Here is an 8,580-nt window from a genome sequence, read left to right as displayed (position 1 = left end):
GCAGCAGAGTTATCAATGAGAATTTAAGAATATGTGCTCTCATTTGTGATAATCTAACATCTCCTTGGCAAGCTGGGTTATTGTCTTGTTACTGAACTTATGACCATCCCTTCTCAGTGTCAGCATTTTGTCAATGATGCTTATAATGGCACCAGTGTCAAGTAGGTAAGAAGATCTTGAATCATCTCATAGAAAACGAATGGGGGGAGATGGAATCTGTAAAGGATGAGCTGGAGCCAAGAGAAGGCCAGGTTGGTTGGTAGCTGCTGGTACAATGGAGGCTTCGTGGTGTTTCAGGTAGAAGGTCGTCAGAGCACCGCCTGCTCACGTGTCTCCAGTGGGATAACTGTGCTGCTGTGGTCAGCCCTGCATTCCTGTGGGGTGCAGTGAATTAGTTTCAGCAAAACAGTTCAACTGGTCACATTCAAGTGATGGAGCAATTTTGATTTTATTCGTTTTTATGCTTTCCATATTCATATTTTAAGCTTGTTCTCCTACCTAATTGTATGTTTGTACATATTTAAGTTGCCTTAGAATAATAATAAATTGAGTCAGTACTGGGGATACAGGTAATATTTTTTTCCCTTTAAAAGGGGTATGTGCATTGCTCATGTTTGAGAAAAACTGTGATAGATACCGCTCAAGTTCTTCCTTATATCACAACATGGAATGCCTTCATCTCAATCCCCTGGGACTCTCTTTCTGCTGTGCTAATGGATTAACAAGCTGTTTCCCTTGGATCCTTCTGTAGGTAATGGTTGACCTTATGGGTGGCTTCTGGCAGTGGGAATTTGAGAGCTTCTTGTTGGATAAAGTAGGAGATCATTTTGGCTGCAGGGTTCTGGACTATTTATGTTATATAATAGATGTTGAATTTGCCCAAGAGTGAGCTGTAGTCTTTGTAAACCTTTAACATGTTTCTTAGGAGGCAGGGTGGCCAAGTGCTTATGAAGCTTCATGAATGGACACAGGCTTCCTCTCCCTGGACCACCCAACATGAATGTCTAGAAAGCTTGTCCGTGGCCTCCAAAGCAGGCAATACCCAGGTCTTGGTGTCATATTCACTGTTCCCTCCCAGCCTATCTTGGATATTGGACATTCTCTTCACACTGCATGTCTTGGGACTGGCAGATGATCTTGGAGTTTTATTCTAAGTGAAAGCCCCTGGTTTCAGGGGGGTAAAGAGAGAAGTCCCTGTGGCTCAGGTCTTCCCCAAGGTCCCTCTTTTCCTCAAGACGCCATCAACAAGGGAATGAGCTTAAATTCTGTTGTCAGTGTCTCTGTGAACAACAGCTCTGGTTACTCAAACACAACAAGCAAAGCAAAGTAAAATATCCCTTCTTTTATTTTACTATAATAATACAAATTTATTGTGGGAGGTAAAGAAAATACTGATGTAAAAGTAACAAAAGTTGAATTGTTAAATCATCCATAATTCCACATTCAAAGATCATCTCTATGAATGATTTTGTGTATTTTTTAAATCTATTTCTAAACATAAAGTTAGATTACATCCTGTTTCTATTTTTTCATTCATATATCCAGCAAATACTGGTTGAGAGACTCCTGTGTGCTCTTGTTCACAGCAGAGTGAGACACAGTCCTGGCCTCTCAGGATTTAGTTTGGTAGGGGAGACAGAACATTTCAACAAATATCCATCCCTGATTTCAGCAACTCCCGAGGCAGCCAGCACAATTCTCTGCAGGGTGGTAGGATACCTACCCATGTCAAGAACAAATAGTGTGCTGGGGGATATTGGCTTGGAGAGAGAGAGATCATCCGTGTAGGAGGGATTAATTTGCTAGGGATGGTGTAACAAACCACCACAGACTGGGTGGTTTAAACAGCAGAAATTTGTTCTGGAGGCTAGAAGTTTGACATCAAGTTGCCTACAGGTTTGGTTTCTCCTGAGGTCTCTTTCCTTTATTTGCAGATGGCTGACTTCCCATTATGTCCTCACATGGCCCTTCCTCTGTGCCTTGCAGCCCCGATGTCTGTCTTCTTGTAAATCCTACTGGATGAGGGTCCTGGCCCTATGACCTCATTTAACCTTTAATCACCTATGTAGAGTCCCCATCTCTAAATATGGCTACATTCTGAGGTTCTAGGGGTTGGAAATTCAACATGTGAATTTTGGGGAACACGATTCAGCCTATAATACATGGGGTACTTTAAAAATTATTTGTCTGTTTACTTATTTATTTCTGATAAGCCAAACCTGTGAGTCTGCTACAGAATAGTTGCAGTGAATATGGAGGCCTATAGGCATACATGCGGAGACCACCTATCTCCATCCCAAATATCTCCTCTACAGCCTCCTACTTGCTCAGAATTTCAACATTTGACTACAGGCCCCAAGCTGTGGGAAGCCATCAGTTTTTTAGCATCTAGAAGATTCTCTACAGGGAAATAGAGAAGTTGTTTCTTTAGAGACACACCAGTGTTAATGCATGATCCAGGTGTCCATCTGATTCTATGGTTCCTGGGACTTTTCCCAGATGACCATCCACTGGCATTGCTTTATGGATGGGGAGATACAATCTCCCCAGCATGTAAATTCTTTTGGGTAGTTTTCCTCAAAGTACAGCTACCAACATTGCCACAAGAATTTTTAAATTCTGTGGGGTGCCTGGGTGGCTCAGTGGGTTAAAGTCTCTGCTTTCGGCTCAGGTCATGATCTCAGAGTCCTGGGATCGAGCCCCGCATCGGGCTCTCCGCTCAGCAGGGAGCCTGTTTCCTCCTCTCTCTCTGCCTGCCTCTCTGCCTACTTGTGATCTCTGTCTGTCAAATAAATAAATAAAATCTTTAAAAAAAAAGAATTTTTAAATTCTGTGATTTTATTTCAATGGATTTTTTTAAATTGAAAGTTTAGATAGTAAACATATAATGCAATATTGGTTTCTGAAGTAGGAGTCAGTGATTCATCACTTATACACAATAACCAGTGCTCACCACAACAGCTGCCCTCATTAATACCCCATCACCCTTTAAGACTATCCCCTACCCACCTTACTCCATCAACCCTCAGTCTATTTTCTATCATTAAGAGTTTCTTATGGTTTGTTTCCATCTCTTATTCTTTTCCCCTTCCCTTGTGTTCATCTGTTTTCTTTCTTAAATTCCACATATGAGTGAGATCATATGGTATTTGCCTTTCTCTAATTATTTCACTTAGTATAATATACTAAGTATTAGTATTAATAATTAGTATTTATATCTACTTATTTCACTTAGCATAATATACTTTAGCTTATCCATGTTGTTGCAAATGGCAAGGTTTCATTTTTGATGGCTAAGTAATATTGCACTGTATGTATATGCGTGTGTGTGTATGTGTGTATCACATTTTCTTTATCCATTCATCAGTTGATGGATATTTGGGTACTCTCCATAATTTGGCTATTGTTGATAATACTGCTGTAAACATTGGGGTGCATGTACCCCTTCAAATCTATTATTTTTGTAAAATAATATGTAAATACCTAGTCATGCAATTGCCCAATCATAGGATAGTTCTATTTTTAACTTTTTGAGGAACCTTCATGTTGTTGTCTGTAGTGGCTGTACCAGTTTGCATTCTGACCAACAGTGCGAGAGTATTCCCCTTTCTTTGTATCCTCACCACAACGTTTCTTGTGTTGTTAATTTTAGTCACTTTGACAGGTGTGAGGTGGTATCTCATCATGGTTTTGATTTGTATTTCCCTGATGATGAGTGATGTTGAGCATCTCTTCATGTGTCTGCTAGTCATCTGGATGTCTTCTTTGGAAAACTATCCATTCATGTCTTCTTCCCACTTCTTAACTGGATTTTTTGTTTTTTTGGGTGTTGAATTTGATAAGTTCTTTATAAATTTTGGATATTAACCCTTTATCAGATATACCCTTTGTAAATATCTTCTCAATTGATCATTTTAATACAGAGAACATTCAGTTTTGATTTCATAATCCTACAAGAGCAAAAATGTAAATTTATGCTTGCTTTTATGTTTATAATTAATTATACTATTATAAAAATAATTGAAAAATGATTTAAATTGTCATGGGATAGGTGTGGAGGATGGCCCCACTTCCTTAAAAAAAAATCTACACATTATCAAATTTTAGAAACACTGCTTGAAGGGGACCACAGTGGACCACAGTAGGGTGGGCATCTGTGTTAGTTTCTCAGGCTGCCATAACAAAGTGCCATAGGCTGGGTGGCTTCAACAACAAAAATTGATGGTTCCACGGTTCTGGAGACTAGAAATCTGAAATGAAAGTATCAGTAACGTTGATTCCTTCTGAGGGATGGGAAGGAAGACTCTGTTCCAGGCCTCTCTCTTTGGCTTGTAGATAATGGTCTTCATTCTACATTGCTTCACACCATCTTCTCTACAAGCATGTCCAAATTCCCTTTCTTACAAGGACATGCTATATTGAAGTAGGGCCCAACCTAATGACCTCATTTAAATTGATTACCTCTATAAAGACCCTATCTCCAAATAGGTCACATTCTGAGGTACTGGGAGTTGGGACTTCAATATGTGACTTTTTGGTGGGGGCACAGCTCAACCCATACCAGTATCATTCCCCTGAAATTTGGCTCCATGTCCTCTACCCAGAGTTCCTTCCACTAAGAGGCACAACTAGCCATGGGGTCACATTTTTTTCCCTGGGCCAGAGTGTTACAGAGTGCCATACTCTGGGCAAGGGCCTCCATCACTGCAGCTTCAAGCACCAAACCTTCCAGATACCTACCCCTCTATTCAGGAGATTCCTTAAGTGAAGAGAGAGCCCCCAAAGTAACACAGACCAGAAAGAAATAGAGACAATATACAGAAATAGTGACTTTACAGGTAATACAGTGACACTAAATCCATATCTTTCAATAGTTATTCTGAATGTAAATGGGCTACATGCCCCAGTCAGAAGACCCAGGATATCAGATTGAATAAAAAAGTAGGACCGATTGATACGCTGTCTGCAAGAGCCTCGTTTTAGGTCTAAAGACAGCTCTAGATTGAAAGTAAATGGGTAGAAACCATTTATCATGCTAATGGACATCAAAAGAAAGCTGGGGTAGCATCTTTATATCAGACAAATTAGATTTTTAAACCAAGACAGTAATAAAAGAAGGATCTATATCATAATTAAAGGGTCTATCCAACAAGGAGATCTAAAAATTGTAGAATGTTTATCCCCCTAACATGGTAGCTAATTATACAAACCAATTAATAACAAAATTAAAGAAACACATTGAAAATAGAAGGAGAATTTAACACCCCACTCACTGCAATGGACAGATCATCTAATCAGAAGATCAACAAGGAAACAAGGGCTCTGAATGACATGCTGGACTAGATGGACTTCACAAACATATTCAGAGCATTCCATCCTAAAGCAGCAGAAGAATACACATTCTTCTCAAGTCCTCATGGAACATTTTCCAGAATAGATCACATCCTGGGTCACAAATCAGGTCTCAAATGGTACCAAAAGATTGGCATCATTCCCTGCATATTTTCAGACCACAATACTTTGAAACTGGAACTCAATCACAAGAAGAAACTTGGAAAGAACTCAAGTACATGGACGCTAAAGAGCATCCTACCAAAGAATGGTCAGGTCAACCAAGAAATTAAAGAAAAATATTAAAAACTCATGGAAACAAATGAAAATGGAAACACAACTGTTCAAAATCTTTGGGATGCTTCTTAGGACCCCAAAGGGGGTCCTAAGAAGGAAGTATATAGCAGTACAAGCCTTTCTCAAAAAAACAAGAAAGGTCTCAAATATACAACCTAACCTTACACCTAAAGGAGCTGGAGAAAGAAGAGCAAAGAAAGCCTAAACCCAACCTGAGAAGAGAATAAAGTTTAGAGCAAAAATCAATGAAATAGAAACAAAAGAACAATAGAACAGATCAAGGAAACTAGAGGGTGGTTCTTTGAAAGAATTAATAAGATCAATAAGGCCTCAGCCAGACTTATCAAAAAGAAAACAGAAAGGACCCAAATAAATAAAATCATGAATGAAGGAAGAGGGATCACAAGCAACACCAAAGAAATACAAACAATTATAAGAACAGATTATGAGCAGCTATATGCCAACAAATTAGGTAATCCAGAAGAAATGAATGCATTCCTAGAGACATACAAACTACCAAAATGGAAATAAAAAGAAACAGAAAACCTGAACAGACCCATAGCCAGCAAGGAAACTGAAGCAGTAATCAAAAATCTCCCAACAGGGATGCCTGGGTGGCTCAGTTGGTTAAGCGGCTGCCTTCAGCTCAGGTCATGATCCCAGCGTCCTGGGATCGAGTCCCACATCGGGCTCCTTGCTTGGCAGGGGGCCTGCTTCTCCCTCTGCCTCTGCCTGTGCTTGCTCTCGCTTCTCTCTCTATGACAAATAAATAAATAAAATCTTTAAAAAAAAAAAAATCTCCCAACAAACTAGAGTCCAGGGCTGGATGGTGCTCAGGGGAATTCTACCAAACCTTTTTTTTTTTTTTTAGATTTTATTTGTTTATTTGACAGAGAGAGAGCACAAGTAAGCAGAGCAATAGGCACAGGGAGAGAGAGAAGCAGGCTCTCTGCCGAGCGGGGAGCCAGCCTTATGTGGGGTTCGATCCCAGGACCCTGGAATCATGACCTGAGCCGAAGGCAGTTGCTTAACCAACTAAGTCACCCAGGTGCCCCCTCTACCAAACCTTTAAAGAAGACCTAATACCTATTCTTCTGAAACTATTTAACAAAATAGAAATGAAAGGAAAACTTCCAAACTCTTTTTATGAGGTCAACATTACCTTGATCCTCAAACCAAAGAGCCCACCAAAAAGAATTACAGACCAATAGCCAATGAAAATAGATGCAAAAATTCTCACCAAGATAATAGTCAATAGGATTCGACAGTACATTAAAAAGATTATTCACCATGACCAAGTGAGATTTATTGCTGGGCTACAAGGGTGATTCAACTTCCACAAACCAGTCAATGTGATATACTACATTAATAGAAGAAAGTGCAAGACCATATGACCTCTCAATAGATGCAGAAAAAGCATTTGACAAAGTATAGCATCCTTTCTTTCTTAAAAAAAAAAAAAAAAAAGGTATTTATTTATTTATTTATTTGGGAGAGAGAGAGAGCACAAGCAGGGGGAGGTGGAGGGGCAAGGGGAGAAGTATCCTCCCTGATGAGAGGGAGCCTGACATAGGGCTCAATCCCAGGACCCTGGGATCATGACCTAAGCCAAAGGAAGACACTTAGCTGACTGAGCCACCTAGGTGCCCCATACAGCATCCATTCTTGATTAAACTCTTCACAGTGTGGGGATAGTGGGTACATACTTCAATATCATAAAAGCCATATATGAAAAACGCACAGGAAGTATCATTCTCAATGGGGAAAAATTGAGAGCTTTTCCCATAAGGTCAGGAACATGACAGGGATGTCCTCCTAGCCTCAGCAATCAGACAACAGAAATAAATTAAAGGCATCTGAATCTACAAAGAAGAAGTCAAACTCTCACTCTTTGCAGATGACATGACACTCTATGTGGAAAACCCAAAAGACTCTACCCCAAAATTGCTAGGACTCATACAGGAATTCAGGAACATGGCAGGATATAAAATCAATGCACAGAAATTAGTTGCATTTCTATACACCAAGAGCAAGACAGAAGAAAGAGAAATTAAGGAGTTGATCCAATTTATAATTGCACCCAAAACCACAAGATACCTAGGAATAAACATAACCAAAGAGGCAAAGAATCTGTACTCAGAAAACTATAAAGTACTCATGAAGGAAATGGAGGAAGACACAAAGAAATGGAAAAAGTTCCATGCTCATGGATTAGAAGAACAGATATTGTGAAAACGTCTATGCTACCTAAAGCACTCTACACATTTAACACAATCCCTATAAAACTACCATCATTTTTTAAATAAATGGAACAAATAATCCTAAAATTTATATAGAACCAAAAAAAGATCCCAAATAGCCAGAGAAATGTTGAAAAAGAAAGCCAAAGTTGGAGGCATCAGAATTCCAGACTTCAAGCTCTATTACAAAGCTGTCATCAAGATAGTATGGTACTGCACAAAAACAGACACATAGATCAATGGAACAGAATAGAAAGCTCACACAAATGGACCCTCAATTCTGTGGTCAACTAATCTTTGACAGGGCAGGAAAGAATGTCTAATGGAAACAAAACAAAACAGTCTCTTCAACAAATGGTGTTGGAAAAATTGGACAGCCACATGCGAAAGACAGAAACGAACCATATCCTTATATCATACACAAAAATAGACTCAAAATTGACGAAGGACCTCAATGTGAGGCAGGAATCCAACAAAATTCTAGAGGAGAACATAGGCGGAAATCTCTTTGACCTTGGCTGCAGCAACTTCTTGCTAGCACTTCTCCAAAGGCAAGGGAAACAAAGGTAAAAATGAATGACTGGGACTTCATCAAAATAAAAAGCTTTTTCACAACAAAGGAAACAGTCAACAAAAGCAAAGACAATTGACAGAATGGGAGAGGATATTTGCAAATGCCTTATCAGATAAAGGCCTAGTATCCAAAATCTAT

This window comes from Mustela nigripes, chromosome 3 (genome assembly GCF_022355385.1).
Source record: "Mustela nigripes isolate SB6536 chromosome 3, MUSNIG.SB6536, whole genome shotgun sequence".
Lineage (NCBI taxonomy): Eukaryota > Metazoa > Chordata > Mammalia > Carnivora > Mustelidae > Mustela > Mustela nigripes.
Note: the sequence above shows the minus strand (reverse complement) of the source record.